Source organism: Gnatocerus cornutus, chromosome 2 (genome assembly GCF_029298725.1).
Source record: "Gnatocerus cornutus isolate USDA-ARS CGAHR chromosome 2, icGnaCorn1.1, whole genome shotgun sequence".
Lineage (NCBI taxonomy): Eukaryota > Metazoa > Arthropoda > Insecta > Coleoptera > Tenebrionidae > Gnatocerus > Gnatocerus cornutus.
Window position 1 is genome coordinate 13655859 of NC_142234.1, and position 20609 is coordinate 13676467.

At 34.0% G+C, this 20609-nt stretch overlaps 1 protein-coding gene across 4 annotated transcripts in view; it reads left to right on the forward strand.

Annotated features, from left to right (window-relative positions):
- The window catches only part of LOC148179248 (uncharacterized), a 121313-nt gene that overhangs the window by 15034 nt on the left and 85670 nt on the right, over positions 1–20609 (forward strand). For all 4 annotated transcript variants that reach the window (XM_088030292.1, XM_088030296.1, XM_088030294.1 and 1 more), the window contains one exon: positions 12677–12761. The gene's annotated coding sequence lies outside the window, so the exon portion shown is untranslated. The remainder of the gene's footprint in view (positions 1–12676; positions 12762–20609) is intronic.

Consider the following 20609-nt stretch of genomic DNA (forward strand, 5'->3'; position numbering starts at 1 on the left):
ATTAATGATCACTGTTCAGAACGTTCGAATGGTTTCAGTAAATATAAATTTGGCTGAAAAATATTAGGCATGCATCATTAACTGACAAAACAGGATTTCATTTTGTTGCGCTTCATTTTTGAATTGACAGAAAATGTTGGAATCCCATTTATAATCTGCAACCGTGTTAACTGTATTGTGATCATTGTTTTAACTTCTATTATTATTGAATGCAATTCCAGATTTTTCATCGTATTCAAACGTTTTATTTCATTATAAATTGATGCGTACATGGGAGCATAACAGATAGTAGTTCAAACCAAACCACAGGAAATTCGACCAGAGAGTGAGAGAATTAATTAGATCGTTTATTTTTCCAATTTTCTGTGTTCTACCGTGCTTTATGACCCAGCAGTTGGTTGATAGAAAGAACTGGGTGACAATAACGCCGATATGTTTTCCTTTGGGTCATTTTTTCACGATTTTAAAAAATAATCGCAGTTTCGTCTGTGGCACCAACATAAATCACAGTCAAACATTTTCAATCGCTTCGTTTCTTTCAGTGAAGCATTGGCGATATAATTTTAAGAAATGGCCCTCTTGGAAAGATCCGGAAATTACGCCGGAAATTACATAAAGTTACGATCGTTGCCTACGTAATTAAACAAATTTTGTTTCGATTCATATCAAAATCAGAAGAAAATGTCTTGAGCACGATTTTACGCGCAATTAATTTTGAATAAGTTTTTAATTTGTCTAAAGTAATTGATTATTCTCGGACGGAGACAATGTCAGGGAGACACATTTTCCTTAGAAAAACTTCAATACTGAAGATGTTTTAAGCGAACTTCCGCATTGGCTGCTTAACATTTTGTTGCAGAATTTCCTATCGATCGGCAAAAAATCATGAAAAGAAAAAGGATTGAAATTGTATCGTTATTCTCGTATTTCTTCGTGACGCTTTATGGGTCAAGCACATGTAAATTTTCCAGTAGAGAATACCGTTCCTGTATTCCGGGAACAAGAAAAATCTTCCGCCTTTTTCGCGCGATTAATTTAGGAGAAGTTTTCTCTTTGTCGTACGAACTTTCATCCCTAAGGAAACATACATGTCTCGAACATTTCATAAGAAAACACTTGACATAAACGGGAAAACTTAGGAACTTATTACCGAAATTTATTATCCTCGCTTCAACTATCTAACCCTTTAAAATGTCTTAATTCACATTTTCTGAACGAGAACAATTTTCTTGTTTTGCTCCTCCGTATTTGCACTTCTCCAAATTAATGTTATAATTAACGAGGAATTATTAAAATTAAAAAGGTTTTTAGGTAAAAGCGTTTGAATCCAACTTTTACGATTACAGAATTTAATCAGGACTTTCAACGGAAAACATTTAAACAAATAAAGAAGAGTGCTTGAAGAGATGACCGTTTTGTTAGTGAGTGGGCTAATGCTTCGCCTTGAAAACCACATTATGACAAGCGGAAGTGTTGTGCGGACATTGCGGAACTATTACTCCTTGTTTCAGATCGCCAGCTTTTTGGCAGTTTGCCAGAATGGACAATAAGATATGACTTGGAATGACAATATCTGGAATTGTTCAGTAATGAGCTATTATCATTCCGTTATTTAGTATTATTAGTAATCTTAAAACTTCAAATATTAGTTCTACGTTTAGAGAAAAATGAAATCTAACAAACTCTGATATTTCAGTTTATCTCACAAAAGCCCTGACAGTCACATCTAATTAAAAGGAACGGTCCAACCACAACAGCAAAGCAGAATCTGCATTTTGTAAATAATAGAACCGGAAGTGTAATTAGAAAACCCTAGAAAAAATCTCCACCAGTCTTTAATCTCACATTGTGTAATCTCCCCGCCTTATAAACAAAACAAAGAAAACCCTCTATCATTTTTTCTTTGTTTCGCTTCCTCAAATACATGTCCTAATCACTCTGTTGTTGCCCAGTCGGAAACTTTTTAATTAAGTCGCGAACTCGAAACAGCATCTGAATTAACTTTTTACCAGCCGGGAAAGACGAACGTTAGTTTGTACCGACGTAAATTATTTATAACGATTTTTAATTTGCTATTATAAATATTATCGCTGACCGGAAATATACTATGAATATTTTAAATTTTTGCACTGAGACGAGAGGTTTATTTATTTCAGACGAAAATACTTAAGAATTTATTCCTTAAAAGTACCCCTTTGAACTAATACGTGGTGTATTTGTCCTTTATAAATAGTAAACGAATCGAAAAGTTTCGACCGGGACACTGAAACATTGATAACCTCATCCAGGTGCGAAACTTATAAAAGGGCAATTCTCCCATCCTCTCAACATTATCCCAAACTTGTGGTTTAACTTTGTTTCAGATTCTTTCCTCTCATTTCGAGTTGCCCTTTTTATTGTCAACCAGCGTATCGTCAATATTTGACGAGATTTTCCCTCACAAGTAGACCTAAAATATAAATGGAGTGAATCGATGGAGTTGATGAAATTTTACTTTTGTAATTTGATGCTAGGAGAGATGATGTATAATTTAATAAATTGTATGTTTCGGCATAGCCGGGGTCAATTTATGCAAACGAGAACATGAGACAACACGGATCAAATGCTGTCATCTAGGCATTTGCCATAATGTGGAATTAATTCGATTTGAATAATGGTAATGGGATCATCAGAGTGGTCAGATTTACATGTGAAGCTTCCGGTACATTTTTTAAATCCCAGTACTCTCATTTCGATTTATCAACAAACACTTGTGTTAATAAAATAGCACACCCCCTCAATTTTGCATTCATTTTCAGTGTAAAATAGAAATAAAACTCTTCAAACTGCAGTTGTCGGCTCCTTAAATCCAACCCATTAACGTCACTCGCTCGCCTCCTAATTAAATATTTCCGCAAAGCTCTATAAATTAGCTAAAAATTAAAGTTCCTTTCGGTATAACTTATTGTCTTCAATAATTTAAACTGGCCAACAGAGGTTGTGCCTTTTTTCCGTCCAAATTTATTTGATTTGGGTTTGTTAATAAATTAGCACAAGGGACGAAGCGGAAATGTAATAAATTCAGTCCCATATACCCCACACGATGAGTTTCTTATTAAAGTACGAAAATACGAACTTAATAATGCAGTGACCTTACTCAAGGGGTGACTTATTAAAAGAGAGAAGTGCCACTTTGTCATTTAATTTCGTCCCAGAAATCACGACTTAATTGACGCCGTATTAATCGAGAGAGAAATTACCATCACAGACGAGAAAAATTAAATCAATATAATTTCAATTATCTCTTTTAGAAAGATTATAAATGTAAATTTTTCTTAGAAAATTAATTGTCTTTCCGGCAAAGCAGGAAAATTATTTTGATTCCGTTCGCATTAAGGCTCGTACAACATCCCTTCTCGAAAAATTCTGAATATTCCACCCTTCTTATGAGTGGTTATCATGCGAAAGCTGTATAAATAACCCCAGATGTTTATCGTTACAGCCGACATGGGCACAAGAAAAATTGTACCGAGATTTCACCCAAATTATGATAAGATATATTTTGTTTCAGTAATTATTAATAATTTTTTTCAGAAAATAACAGGTTTCCGGGTTGTTTATTTCGACAATAACTCACTCAGACCAGGATTTAATTGCGTGTTTTCGACCACTGGTGTTAAAATATTCCTCAGATCTTGTTAATTTCGCTAAAGAAAAAATGAGGTACAATTTTTAAAGGTGATTTGCTTAATTGGAACGGTCACGCGATCTTCTGGCGAACGAGATGAAACATTTAATGAGATTTCAGAATTATCTTTATTTTACGTCAGATCGGATCATCGTGAAACTTTATGTTTTTGAAAAGTAAGTAAGGTTTGTAGTCTGAAAAAATATGATATGCTGCTAATTACCTGCTTCCAAGAGTCAGGAGCAGAGAAGCAACCGTTCGAAGTTCTTACTGTTAACAACTCATTTTTTAATGTTTGCCTAAGAGAACAAAAACTTGTTTGTCTACTGGAGTTGTTTTAATGAATAGTTACAGTCTTTTGCTTTCAAAGTCGGAATCTTGCTAAACATGTTTTTAGCGCTGTTCCGGGCGAGGAGTTTGAAAGTATTATTATATTCATGTAATAACACATCTTTAGTCTTTAGAAACACTTGAAATTTTAATAGAAGCAACGAGAAATAACGTTTTTAAGGTACAACAAAGAACTATTTTAATAAATTAAAGAATAGAAAATATGCCGGCATGAACGAATATGCATGAAATGAATCCTGCAGTACAACTCGAAGCTCTTTTGAAACAGATAAGTTAGATCCCTGTTAGGGATACTTATCAATTTTTATTAATAGAAGTCGTTTCTGACATAAGTCAATCTTCACTTGTGACAACTTTTACTGGAATAACATTGGATTTAGATCGTCTAAATTTTCATTTTTTTTTTATTCTAGAGTTCTTTTTTTCAAGTTTCTAAGATTTATTGAATTATCTTCCATATTTTCAAATACTTGGAATTACCGAGACAATTTTAATTTTGGGGCTTCTTTGGATTCTCCAAACCCTTCAACGGCTTAAGAAATGGAGAATATTTGCGATTATTTTTATAAATAGAAAATAATTCTGCAAAATTTTAAAATACTCAGAATATTTGAGATCTTTTGGACTATTATTATACATATTTTCAATATTTTTTTATTCACAAAGTCATTAGAAACTCTGTTTTTTATCAGCAATCTTTTCAATCGTTTCATAAAAGACCAAAAGTTTAGTCTTCACAATTCGCCAGAGTTTTTTATCTGGAGGAATTCAAACTGCTGACCTATTTCTGGGTTCTCCTTGTTGACCACCATTTCATTTGCCGCCATCATTACAATTTCAATAAACTGTCAGAAAGTGAGAATGATAAAATTGCCACACTTTTCTCCACGTAAATGCATGCAACCCTCTTTTATACATTATTCAGCTACTTTTAGCCTGCCCTTATGTTTATACACGGCGGAAAAAGAAAGTGCAGTTTCCTTGCGTGTACAACTATGTGAAAAATTACACCTGTCGATACACGCTCTTACATCGCTACCAATCATAATCATAATCGTGTGATTATCATAGAAATTGCGTTTTTTAAATGCGAATCTAATTTGTAATGATTTGGCCTATCTGACGATATGTCACCACATAACAGTGATTGGAACCCTGAAGGGATGGACTTGATAGACTTGAACTACTTTCATTTTCTTAAACTGACCGAAGAAATGGCACCTCTCGAAGGTTATGTAAATTTTTTATGAGGCGTGGACACTTTTTCCGTGTCCGTCTTTATAGTTTTATCTAAGTACGGTTCTGTAAGGACATGAAGCGAGATATTTTAGGTATTTTTGAAATCATGATATGCACTTTGTTCCAGTACGGTTAGTCTACGAGATTCTTTATGTAAACGGATTTTTCAAAGGAGATTGCAATTAAATACAGCCGCACGACTGGGGCTGCTCCTAAAAAATTTATGCGGCTGAAAATGGAAGCAAATTATTTTGTCGAGACAGAGATACTTTGAAATTTTAACACAAAAGTACCTACTCGTGTAAGGGCGGCGTTGTAATTCATATTAATGGTGGAGGGCTGAAATTCCGCTTCTTTGCTGGAATATGTACGTCGAACTACACAAAAAACTATCGGTTTCAATCGAAATGGTACCGCAAAATCATTAAAGTCTTATCGCGCTAACATGCTTTCCGGCAGTAATTGGAGAAAACGTTTTAAATGGATTTCAATTTAAAGGTGGCAAAACAAACATTCATCTTATGCATTCAACTCGTCTGTACCATTTATATCACAAGCCTCTTGCATTTTGTGCTCTCTTGATTTATGTAACGAAATTGTACAAACAAGAATCCGTGAATTCTGCCATTATTTAAACTTCTTCCTATTTTATTTATCCTGTGCAACGAAACAGATGGCGGTGTTTAAAGTTGCTATTAACATTTGTAAGGGAATTTCAGCCGCAGTAGCAGATCCAATTATGCTTATGTAACCTGCAGTCTCAGTGCATTTTCGGGAAAGTGGCCTTTAAGAATTACAGTCACGTTGTACTGCTACAGTCCGCAATTTTTTCAACGCTTTATTAATAAAAACAGAATGGACGCTGTGCTACTTTTCAGATGAAAAATTCAGAGTCGTGGTTTGGATAAGAATGTGAAGAATTTTTAAACGCAATAGGTACAATCCGAAAAAACACTTACTTCTTTTGTCCTCTTCTACCAAACAACAACGCGGTGGCGAAGTTTTTCTTTGTTTCCTGTACAGCGAGGTAGAAACATTTTAACGAATAACAATTTTCTCGCTTAATTTAAACTGCTTCGTTTGTACAGACGTACACTTCGATATTAAATTTCGAGTAAATAAGACTAATTGATTTAAACTGAAATCGGACGGAAATTGTTCAAAATAAAACGACTACATAGTTTTAGTAAATAATGACTGTTAATATGATCCATGTCTGTGGTAATTTAATATTTTAGAAAAAACATGTTTTATGCTTCATTTCATTTCTGTTTTTATTTTTGAATAATGACAATTTGTCTTTGTAAAATAACTAAATTATTATAATTGAAATGGCAAATTTTGGAAAAATGCGTTTTCTGAATTTATTACAAAAACATTTCATATTTTATTTAAATTTCGAAATGACATTTTTTTAAACAGAAGTGCGTTTTAGTGCGTAAAATATACCAATTCGCTATTTATGAATAGATGAATGAATGAAAAACAACAAGCACGTTAGGATGCAGACCCGAATAACAACCCAATGTTTAGAAGAGATAATGGCAACTCTCTTAATGCACAATACAACCTCATAATCTCCACGTAGGTACTTCAGTGGTGCATTAGTTTTAAATTTTAATCAACCTCATTTGCAAAACCATAACGGTGAGGAACAAAAGGCGAAAATGCACAACAACGATTCAGTAATTAAAACTGATATTAATACAAAATTTGATACATGAAATACATTTTATAGATAGTTATAGATAGTTACTGTTAATCTGCATATTATGAGTCAAATTGCACTATTTATCTACTCACTGGTTTTTCAATAATGAAAGTTTAACCCAAAGCTATAATTAATTTTACATTGTTATAAAAGTCTCGGCTTATTCAAAGTATTGTCAGTATTAAAACCGTGTGGTTACAAATGGTGGATGCACCGGGTTACTCATCTATTTAAATCTGTACGAGCGAAAAAATAAATCAATTCCATTAGTTAGATTATCTAATAATAACTCTAAAAGCAAAAATAACCGCGCCATGAGACTAACACCAAAATTAATTTCCAGTCTGATTTAATAAATTCGACTCCCCTCTCGGTCACTTTTTATTATATCAACCTCGTGTAAAACCCAATCTTCAACATTTGCGGCCATTATAAGCACTGACCATGCAAGAGTCGCCTACTCTACGTATTAATGTTTGATGAGATTCATTCGAGCAAATTGCGGTGTAGTTTATAGTTTGGAAGAGTGAGAAGAACAACACACGATGTCCAGCTCGTTTCATTGATTTTATCCGACAACGTTCCGGTGGAGTCTTGTACACACTCATCCTATGGTTTATGTGGCGCTTTTCACCACGTTTTCTCAAATATTTGATGCGTACAGGACCATGTTTATTGTATGGCGGTTTCTCGTCCTCTAATCACTTATAATAACTTGTAGTAACGCTCTAGCGTGGCCCAAATCCGCGCATATTTCTAAGGAAAAAAAAAAATCAAAAAAATAAAGCATTTCAAATATACCGCCATATTCTTGCCAACCCTGGCACAACTATATCTCTAGGCGGCAGCCATACTTCATTACGTTTTGCGCGCCCAAACCGCAAGTGTGTTTGTCACTATATTCAGGTATTAATTCGTTTTTTTGTAGCTTTAGAAGCAAAAATGGACAAACATAAACAGCATAGAGTCACCTCCGACTCAGAGGACGAGCATGTTTCCCGCAGGAATTTTGCAAAGCGCTTGAAAACCCGGGAATTGAGGTTAGATGAACGGGGCCATCCAGAACCTCAACATCGTGGGTTTTAGGGGGTTCGCGTGGCGATCCCAGTCACATACGGGTAAAGCTCTTGCAGAGTACAAACCCCAGAACCCCGCACTATCCACGTGGTAAACCTTTTTCACCCCAAATTCGTGGATAGTGTTAAAGTGGCATCAATTAACTCCAGTTTCTCAAGATTGGAAATAAAACTGTCGAGTTGCTGGGGCCGGAAATCCTGAACAGTCTTGGAGAGGACCCATCACGTCCCCAGCTTTAAGAATTTCAACTGCATCAATCTTCAGTAAAACGGGTCCTATGGTCCTAGGGAGACAATTATGTCCAAAATCGCCACTTCAACAAATTGCTCAGTCCTCAAAGCCCCGTAAGTTGGTTCAGAACGTCCTGCTGTCATCTGCCAACAACTAATTGCTGTCATCCGCTAACAAACTACGCCAGGATTTGACTTTTGCAGGTTCCCAAAACCAGTTGGAAAAGGTACCGTTTTTCAGGAAAAAACGATGACAACAATTACAATATAAGGAAGGAAACTATGAGTACCATGAACCATGTAGACTCATGTCGTTTACTAACTGACCCCTGTCGAAATTATCCGTCGAACGGCGGCAAAGCTTACTTACTTACCCTTCAACATCTGTAGGACAGGTTATAACAGTAGCACTCAAATGTATTTTATTCAACAGATGTACAAATCAAAGTAAACAATACAGACAAAGATGTATTACATACTGTTGAAAGCGTCGCTTTAGGCTTATGCCTCTTCAGCGCCGTTGTAGCTGTCCCTTCCATCAAACCAAGTTTTTTGTTCAGGTCTATGAGAACGTATCAAAGTGGCCAAGGCTATGGAGCTAGCACGCCAAACGTTCAGGGTGTCTCTCAACCAAGGTTTCCAGCTAGGTTTGTTCAAAGAAAAGGGGGGGAGTAAGCGAACCTAAGGAGACAGCCATGGGCATCGTTAAACCAGAGAGCCTCGTCGTATTGAACGAGAGAGTCGCGGTACAAGACGGAAATATACCGTAAGTATATTCGTTGTAGGTGCCACAGCACTCTTCAGAAATGGAAACAAATTACCAATCACTTGGTCATTTCTGATGGATTAAGGGTTAAAAATTCCCTTTCTTAAAACTCCATAACAATCTGGTTCTTCAATCACTAGTCTCTCCAACAAAACACATCGGAATTTCAAGGCCATTGACGATTTAATTCGCAAGGGGGCAATCTGATTATGGAACCTCACCCCAAACTACCACTTCCTAGTAGAAAAGCCCTGTGACAGTAATCGGTTCATACTGAACCCTAGAGAGCTGATAAACATTGTTGATTCTTTTCATTTATAATGGAGGACTATCGTACAGAATCAAGTCCATGAAGCGAAGTAATTTTATGGCAAAATTAACCTATTTTGTTGTTTCCGTTTCGTAGTGGACACCGAAAGTATCTTTCAGATTTTGGTTTCAGGATATACTACTGTATGAATTTGGCTGGTTGATTTTGAGCTGAACTCAGCTCTACTGGTTTTTTACTAAAATAATGAAACTCGTTGCAATTTGGCTAGGAAACAAAGGCATCCTCTGTATCATCTATTTAGATGTTACCCCGATAGGATACTTGGAGATACTCACACACAGTGTTCATCCAATCCGATACTAACAACAACTCTATTAGAGGAACTTGGTTTCATTACAAACAAAGACAAAAGTAATCCACTTCTCTTCCAAGACAAATTTTTAGGTCGTCGTTTTTAATACTATCAACATCCTTATTCTTTTACTTGACGACAAGAAAACTAAAATCTCCAAGAAGATTTGATATTTTCAACGACACTTCACATGTACCGTTGGGACATTTACTTATTGGTTAGCATAGCACTTTTGGTATCAGCATATCCAGCAGTAAAATACGGATAGCTCTATGTGCAAATTTTTCAAGGGGAATTTACTTATTTTTCACCAAGTCCTCAGAAAATATAACTCCAATATGTTGATTGCTAAAGCAGTTCACAGGACCTTGAAGGGTGGCACTCGAATATTGCAAAAGCATATAATGCAATACGAAATGAATCATTGGAAATTGAAAGTACGATGCATCCAGCTCAGGTCGGGCACTATGGCTGGTGGAGTTCTATGTTAAAAAGGACGATCTCTTTCGTATATTGTATTGAGAAAAGACTGCTTACAATGTGTTTTATTTCTACTGACAGCTAGGGTGACGACGCAGTGACCAAACTGTTCGTACCCACTGCTGGTTACAGAATCTGGTTTTTAGGAGTTTGCAGGTATAAACTGAGGATATATGAATGGGTTTTTTGATGTCTTCTGGAATTTCCACAGTTAAGAACTCCAAAATAGAAACAAAAATGTCGCTGAGGCTCAGCAATGAACCAAAAACCCTTTACAACAATGATCTTGAACTTTTGACAGTTATTTAGGTACCAAGTGCTTCGTCAAAGTTTGCGAAGCTGTAATGAGGTAATGTTTTTCATTGAGAAAGGACAACACAACAGTCTTCTCTTACATAAATTGAATGGGAATTCACAACTTTTCAGGCTAACAAGAAGGATTGCCAATTTTGCAAGCATAGGAAGATGGTTGGATGCTTTGTACATTTCTTCTAACGAAATGTTTTCGCTGATCTCGATCCTTGAATGATCTCGATGGAAACCAAATTAAACAATTTTTAATCAGATTGTACAGTTTTTTGGATCAGTTTGTGTTCAATTTGAAATACCAATATGATACATATTTTTCGTGGCTAAGAGATTCAAATTCCTTAGCGATAGATGCATTTATTTACAGTAACTTGGACAAATTTTTTTCTTACCCTAAATAGATCTTTAACGACCAAGCTGAAGGCATATTAGTGGGTTCCCAACTGGCCGTTACAAGCATGGTTTTGATGCTGAAGTAAACCTTGTTTTTTAGTATCGATTACAGATCAACACACACAATTGGTGGTAGGACTATCGTGAAAAGAAGAAGGAGAATGAAGTCATGCTTGTCTTTCCTACAAAATGTTTTTATTTTCAAAACAATAGTTACGATGTCACAGATCAGCACGTTGCTTTGTTTGGTTATACCAGATTGTCTGTCATTAACCCCTCTTAATAATATATGTACCTAAAGGATCTGTAAGTTGAGAACAGGAAAGTTCAAATATGAAGACGTATGGATGCAGCTTTTCTCCAGTGCTTCAATATATCTTATTTTTGGTTTTAATTCTAAAATCTTAAATTGTTTCATTAATTTGTCCTACAAGCGAGGTAAACACTGACTTTTGGGTTCTGCTCATCGGGTGCAAATTTTTTGTTACCCAAATGGAGAGGATAAAATCAAGATTTTAAATGCATTAAACACTAGCTCACAAGCGGATATTCACCCCTGTTACAGCTTCTCTTTTTTTAAGAAGATGAAAACTCACTCGTAGCGTCCATTTTACTACGTTACAAGAGTTCATTCATGGAGGTATTGAATATTCATTCTTAGGTACCCAGATAAACCTCAGGAAGGCAACTAGTCAAAACATCAGTAGATGGATCAAGAGTACTCTCTCTCAGCAGCTGGTATTGATATTGAGAAATATTCTCATTTTGCAAGACATATGTCTAACTTAGTTGTTAAAAGACAGGGAATTTCCATAGATGTAATTTGGAAGACCGCTGGTTAGGCAGAACAATCCTTGTCCTTCGAAGGGTTTTATAATTGACCTGTACAAGGTACATACCACCTTTGGAAGGAGCATAATTAATATAGGGTAGCATCACTAATTTTTTACTAAATCCTTTAATCGTATTCATGTATTCTTCCACACATCACTAAATAGTTTTATTTTTTGATGATTGTCTAAGGGAAAAATCGCAACGCAGCTTTAAACATCTACAAGTTATTATAAGTGATTAGAGGACGAGAAACCGCCATACAATTATTTAATCAAATGAATTTAATGAAATTCGATTATAATTGTATTAGGTTTCTCGTCCGAATAATCACTTCCCTCCCATCCCAACATATCTGCCCCAATTGGAGACGTTGCAATTTTAGCTAAATAGGGCTTAATGCTTTAAACATAATGAAGTATGGCTGCCGCCTAGAGATATAGTTGTGCCAGGGTTGGCAAGAATATGGCGGTATATTTGAAATGCTTTATTTTTTTGATTTTTTTTTTTCCTTAGAAATATGCGCGGATTTGGGCCACGCTAGAGCGTTACTACAAGTTATTATAAGTGATTATTCGGACGAGAAACCTAATACAATTATAATCGAATTTCATTAAATTCATTTGATTAAATAATTTTATGGGGTGCCGTAAATAAATTGCTGAACTTCGTATTTGTGTGGAATTCACAAAAAACAAAAGTAAACACGGAGTCTGAACGAGGTGCTGCATTTTTTAGGATGCGAGACGCAAACGTTTTTTGAGATGTGATTAATCTCGAATCGTTCGCGCAAGTTTAGCATGTGTAGAGAACTCTATTTAGATCGATTTTATTGCTCAAACTGCTATAGAATCACTTTAAATCACACGTTCGAAATAGAAGTGAACAAGATACAAGAAAGTCAGCGTAACTGACATCTGAAAAAGTAAAAGATTTTAATTCTGCAATTCAATTTTAGCCAGAAATTAGCATTAATTATTTCTCCTTTTTATGTTGCAGGTCTTTTTTGCACGACTTTTGGTCTTTTCAAATGGGATTAACCTGTCTAATGTACTGAAAAGTGCTCATCTTAATTGGATTAAAGGTAAGTTCAGTGGATTTTATCTTCTAAAATTGCTTGATGAAATGATGGTTTAATGAAATTAAGATGTGCTGTCATAACTAGATTGCATTTAATGCAATTTTTTGGATTCCAAGATGCAATTCAGCTGGGATTTCCGATTGATGTAACAGTTGTACCAGCTGCTGCCGTTGTCAGTTTAAGAATGATATTGATCATGTCTGACCACATTTGGCTTTTACAAATATGGATGATTGTACCACGGATAAATCGTTTTAGAGACGTATCAATACGAGCATATAATCCAATTTTATAAGACTGACGTTCTTATTCCATTTGAGCACATACGCTGATGTTTAATCATGAAGATTTCATTTCAAACTTAATGGTTTGTTAATTTATATTTAAGCTTAATTGTGCTTAATTTTAAACAAATCGCAGTATATTCTTGTTGCACTTGCAATTGCTATTTAATCATTTTGCTTTTAACTACAATGGATGACCAACAATACAATGTTGCAAATTAGCGCAGGATAGAACGTAATCTCATCAAACAAATTACTTTGAAATCGACATATATCCACCATTTAGTAATTATTATAGCGGCCATAATGCTATTTGATGATTGATTTTATCAGTTTCAATGACACTTACTGTCAGGTTTAGTGCTCAACACAGTAATAATAGAATATTAAAATTACATGCTTTTGACACATTTTGTAGGCTAAAATATTAAAGTAAATTTAATTTTAATATCCACGCAGCGATATTCATCGTTGTTTCAAGTGCACTGTTATTGAATATTGATTGTATCAAATGTAGAAATGAAAACAATTTATTCTTTTGAAGATTTATTTGTCAGTTCGTTATGTAAAATATGAATTGAGGAAATCTGAAAAGAAATCTGCATTTTACATTTCTCAATTACTTTTAATTGCTGCTCGAGAATTTTTTGTTATCACTTGTGTTGTCTAGAATTATCGCCGCACACAAATGCTAAGTATTATTTTCATTTGATATATTGTTTCGTACTTTACCCAGAGAGGAATTTCAACACTAATTGTTATTAATTTTCTCCAAGCACTTCAATTTTCTACTTGAATCTACTCAAGCTTTGTTAATTAACGTTCGCGTAAAGTCAATTCCATGTCGACAGTTACAACTCGAACCAATAGTTAACGAGAATTCCGGTCTACAATCGCAACGAAATTATCTTATTCGTTGCAAGATCGCTCAACTGAGTGTTTTAATTGATTCAACCAATAAAACTTGAAAGTGACGAATCCGTTTGAGGCTTGTTTTTTACAGCAACAACCTTTTTAACAAGGATGTGACAAGAGGAATCCATCTCCAATTGAATTGGTCCGGATCGGCTTGGAATAAGTTTAACCGGATTTGTTCCCGACTTGTAAAAAAATCTAACAAAAAATCTTCATTGTATACAAACTTAATTTGCAGTTTTTGTCAATATTTGCCTGTGGTGGATTTTTTCAGCAACGATTTAATTGTGGGGTAGCCGAGCTTTAGGTTTCGCCCTTTTTGCTCTATTTAAATTTAATCGTGATTTAGTTAAATTTTAAAAGGGGGAGGCTGATATCGACGTTTGCTTCTTCAATTTCGGTTCGGGGAGGATTTGGTAACGTATTTAAACTCGTTTTATACAAATTGTAAAGAAGTCTTTCAGTAATTTTTTACTTGGAAAAAGGGTAATTTAGCACTGCTTTGTAGTGGGTAAAACACAGCGTTCTGTTGAATTCCGAAGAGCAGCGAGTGTTTAATTTGCCGTCCAGTGTCCTGGTTTTACTAATTGGACTTCAGTTGGAAAGCCTGTTAAAAAATCCCGGATTTGTTGTCAATAAAATATTACGTTCTGTAGTTTTAACAAATTGAAGCACTCATAGCTCCAACTGAATTTTAGCCAAATATTCACATTCAAACTTATATAAAGTTATGTCAAAGCTACATTAGACTGTGATTGGCAAATAAATACCTTGACGAGCGAACATTTAAGGGCCGCTTAAACAACATGTAGAGATAATTTATCCGTTGTGGATATTAACATACAAGACAAACTTCATTGCAATCCGATTACAGTCACCATCATCAAAGGTCTTTTAACTTCATGTAAATTGTTCGTTAATTAATTGTCAACTTCTATTTTTAATTTCTTGGAGAGAGGTAATTAATAAAATAGCAAATAAACTTTTCACTTAAAGTGAATGTTGTTATGTCAACAACCGTACTGGTCGACTTGTGTAATTTTAACTTTCCACAGCACACAGTAGTCGTAACAAACTGTATTTTTGTAGCAGTGGCGTTCAAACTTTAATTTTACTTTAATTATTGTTGCAAATTGAACAAATTTGACTGTCGTTTCTAGCTATGTATTAACACGTCTATTCCCTTGTTGATTTTCACCCTTTAACCCAACGTGACAACGTACAAAGCCGAAAATTCCATTGTTTCCACATTGAAAACCACAAAGAATAAATATTTGCACATTCGACCAATCCAATGACGTAGCAAATTTCAACACGACGAATTCGTCTCGTTATTAAAACACATTCGACCCTTGGAAATGCACAATAACAGCAAAAAAGTAAAATTGTTTGCAAGTTTCAGACTTAAAAAGCCTACTTTACTTCATAAAACGTATTTAGTGTAAGTGAGAAGCTAAAAACGTGCAGCAGAAGAAGCGAATATGGCATATAAACGCTGAAAATATGCACATAATACCGAGCAATATGCAGATGTATGCAAAATGAGCTGTACTTTTGTAGCAGCGAAGGAGAAATGTTCTGTTGGCGGTGCGACACCTTCAGGAATTTTTCAATTTGAAGATATTAAATGCTATAAAATTATTTTCATGGTTTCTTTACAATCGTTCGAGAGACGAAAAAAATTGACGTTTCGATTTTATTTTTCAACGTTTATTGTTTTTACCGTTGCAAGCAGTTAATAGACTTTTCAATTGAAATAGCTCGGACACCGAAATGTTTATATTTTCATTAACTTGTTATCTACAGGAGTGACAACTGTCACCCACCACAAACAATGTTTCCAATAATAAAATTCATGAACTCTAGATTTTAAATCCACAATTTTGCAAGAACTGAAATTGATATCTGCAATCTGCCCTTCCTCTCAAATTTTCATTTTTAACAGCAGTGCAAACTTTGCGAGACATTTCATTACAAACACAAAATCGAGCGTCAAATCGAACCGAATCTGCGTTGTAAGCGAATATTACAAAAAACAATGTTTCATGTTCAACGAGAGGTATTATGGGAGTTTTGTTTAACTCAAATACGCTCGTAAAATTGTTTTTTTTAACAAAACATTTTTGAAAATATAATTTTATAGCTTGTACTTCTACGATCTTTCCCGATCCAACCCTGTAAAAACACCATTAAAACGCAGGTATTAATACCAATCAATAATAAAGCGATCAATAGTAATAAATGAAATTAGTGCTTGTTACAATTAGTTGGGTAGTAAGTGAAATTATTAAATGGAAATAACAAGAAATGTAAACCACAAAACACGAACACTGCGAATTTTATTTTTGGTAAATTATTGTCAACCATTTATTAACGATCCCTTAAATTTTCATTAATGCATGATAAATTGCTGTTTATACAATGATAAAAATTAAACTGCATGCTACAAAGTTGCAATTACGTTGCCATGAATATGAACAAAATGCATATCTGTTTTGTTTTTTTATAAACAAATATCAAAATTATTTGATGAGTTATTTAGAAATATTTATGAGCTATTTATAATTTATGATGTGTTAAAATGGTAATTACTATAATGAAAAATATTTTATCGCATGTCGCATCGCTGCATGTTGGTTTATGTTACATAACAAGAATGGAAGAACTAATAAGAAATTCTTTATAGTATACTCGTTTCTGTACAAATACAACATGCAAATGTTTTAGCTTCAACTAATTATTAATACATTCAAACTCAAGTTTGTTATTAGATTTAACTGATAAAATTATTTTGCTATTGTTATATTAGCCACCAACCAATATAAAACGATCTCTGCCTATTATATCAAAACTCTCTACAATTAAATTTTGCATACATAATTACAATATAATAAGCTATATCACGGTAGTTCGTGCACCGAGGTGCAGAAATCTCTGTTTTTAAGGCTGAAAGAAAGTATGGATTGACCGAAGTCTTCAAGATTTTTTTTAATTAGCCAAATGTTAAGAATAATTTACGTTGTGTTGAATTTCCTCACATTTTTCGCAATAATAGCTTTATAAAATTGTGACTAGAGCTTGTAATTTTATTTTCGCAAATTGTGTTGCATAAATTCGAATTTCCAACATTTCTACTTCTTTGTGTAAACCAGTACAATTTGCTTTTCAAATTGTTTAAAATTGCGTATTTTTTTATTCTATTAGTTCGTTCTACGAGTCTAATTTGTAATGTTTTTCTGTTATGAAAAGCAAACAATGACCGAGATGAAAATGCCCGAAAGATACTTGAAGAGTGAGCCAAGTTTATTGTTATTACTAAAATGTTTGCATTATTTCGATTTCAAGCCAGAGTTAAGCAAACAAAAGTGATATTCTCTTTTATTTTTTATCCGTCCTACGTAAAATCTTTTCTTCACTAAATCAAAAGAAATGCTTTCAAGAACATTCTTACTTCATAAAGTAAACCCAGGAATTTTCTCTATTGCAGAATTAATTGGAATCAAATATCTACACCGAATTTTTCATGTAATTGTTGGATTAAGAGTTAAATCATATAAAGGAAACCGGTATTTTGGTAGGAATACGTACGATTCACTCTGCAGCAAAGCTGAGGGTAAACAGATCTGGAAAGAGTGTTCAAAGTGCTACTTTGGGAATTGAATGAAATGAGGCTCTTCTAATTTATACAGAAACACGCCGCGATGATTTCGATGAGCTTACTGATAAACAGACAACTTCCTTAACCAGGCGCCTCCAATTTACACTTTAATAGCCAATATTTTTCGAAAAATTACCATTTACATTATTTACAAACTTCATTTGCATGCAAATTCGTACCTTTCGAGATTTTATTGAATAAACACTTCAATTCCAAGACAAGTCTAAATTTGAATTCCAACCAAATTCTTCAATTATTATTAAACATTTCCTACCATTTTATGATAAGCAGTGAAGTCATTTTCACTCTGATGATTTTCTTAGCAAATTTGGGTCTCAAATGAAATTTGCAAGTTTCTCGTTCGATTTGAAAAAGCTTAACCAGGCAAAGTTTCAGCGGCGTTGAAATGCTGAAAACCATGTTTGAATAAAGATTGATCATCAGTGGGAGGTCTGTCAAACCGAATAACGTACTTGTATTAATCTTTATCAGAAAGGGTAGAAATCGTGTTTCTCTCTCGGTTGGATAAAATTCCAAGACCGAGGGGGTAAAGCGACGATTAAAAAATAATGGGGCTCAGTGGAGATAATGATTGTAAAAGTACCAAGTGGAAGAACGAGCTTTGTTATGTTTAAAAATTATGCTTTTAAATCTATTTACTGATAAATATAGGTAATATTGCTGTAGTCGTGAAATTTTGCTGTGCTAAACCGCCAAGCGTTTAATTATGCCGCTTTTAATTTATTCATTTGTGGATTGTTTCCATATAATTAGTTCTTTTTCGGGGAACCATTCACACGACAACTACATTAAGTTAATTCATAGTTCATGAGTTAAGGTAAAATATAGAGTTGGAAACTACTTTATTATTAATAATTTAAAAATAAAACTAGGTATATTGTGTACGGTAAAACTTTGTGTTTTTTTCTTGGCTCAGTTTATTACTTATTCACTGAATTCACTGAAAATAAATTGTAATATTTTAGTGTTATGTCTGGATTTTTGGACTATCAGCGGAATTATTGAACATAGCTAATTCATCGATGAATAACTGTGTTCAGCAAATTAATTTCCTCCCGGTTAAACGATACATATTTTCGCTTAATTAATTTTCCATTCACAGTGCGAATTTTTGTCAAATTAATTTAATTTCTAACATACTTCCGCAGATCGGTTCATCGTAAAATTTCATTTCACGAAACAATTTTGTTCGCATAATTCACGTGTTTTAATGATTTCACAGTATGCTTTCCATATTTTCTTGAAGGGTAGTTAAAGAGTTATAATTCTGTAATAATTTACTTAATGGTGACAGAGATGGTGTTGAATATTTTAATTTTTAACGTTTTTTAAATTTTTCATAACGACGTTACGACACGCTATTAGACACAGCCAAAAACTGCAACGCAGAAGTAGCAACAGTAACTCAATTAATTTTAAACGTGAATGCTTTTAACGTGTCTCAAGATACGTGCTCTAATAGACGCAAAGTTAAAGAGCTCTAAAATGAAAAGACGGCTTTAAGTTCATCGAATCTGAAGCCAAGGTATCATTTCTCCAGAATTGCGTAATCTAACATTTAATGTCGTCGCTATGTGGAGGGAATTTTTTTCACCGTTTCATTATTCAATTTAATTTTATTAAAATTCGTCGTTTCGACGCTATTACAATTTGTGTAAAAATGTAGGTTACGAAAAATTTATCACTCTTTGACACGTGATTATTTGAAGCAAACACTTTTTCTCTCATGTAAACCCTCGCAGCCCAATTCAATTAAACGCCCCACGATTGTAAAATTCTTCTCTGAAAAATATTTATTCGTATTTTCAGAAGCTCATGAAAAATCACGCCCGGGGTTACATTTTCCGTTCGATCGACTAATGATTGCTCAAAACTGAGACATTATCGATATGTTTTTCAAAGCAGGAATTTTATTTTAATATTTATTATTCGTTGCGTGCTTGTACACAATTTTCTTCAGGGGAAACGAAATGCAGTTTTATATTAAATATTAAAAATTGAAAGGTAAAATTGAATTATTTCGATAGATTCGTTAACTAAAGAGGTGCTTCTCGAATGTCAGACATTTTCAAATGATGGCGCACTCTATATGCATACGGGAAACTACTTTCGTGTAAACAGTTGTTAATTTTGGCTTGTTTATGCTGTTTTGCCTAGAACACAAGTTTGTGATGTATGGTGCGAGTTAGGTGACATGAATTTCGTTTTTAGAATATTTTAAAAGCTAATTAGTAATTACCTCGGTAATTACTAAATCACATTGTTGTTCATTTTCATTTTATAATAAAATATATTATTTTTGATTAAACTTTTTGCATGTATCATGGTTTAACCTCTTTAAAAAAATCCTTCTGAGTTTCGTAAATAATTTACAATGTTTTCATCACCTTACATGTTTCCTTGGGATTTTATGCAGATGTCATGTCTTGTCTAGAACTATTTGTTCGAGAAAATGCTCGTTGCAGAAAGCTTCATTGTGGTAGCAATAATAATTTTTACAAAACTTGTCCTGAAACATTTCTATTTGATTAGTTTTTTAATAGAAACATCTGTTTAATTCTTCTTTTTTTACATATTTTCGTGGATTTTTAGGGAGAAGAACCCAAAAAGTTACAACTTTGAATTTGCATAAGTAACTTGCGAAATGATCCGCGAAGGTAAAGGATTGTGCCAAAGCTCCGATGAATAATGTTGTTGGCATCGTAAACTTATATCTTTTAAGGATGACTGCTCAATAACTATAAAAGTGCCAAACGACATCGTGTTTCAGATAAACTTGTTTGAAGTGACACCGTCGGAGTTTATGCGAGCCTTTATTAATTTTGTTGGTGGAATTTTTCGCTAGAAAAACCAAAGTCTACAAGGAAAACTGCTTACCTGCTGAAAATCTCATTTATCAATATCCTAAACAAGAGTGACGAGGTTTTCTCCTCTATTGCTCTATAAAAATAGGTAGTAAAGAGGTAATTTTCG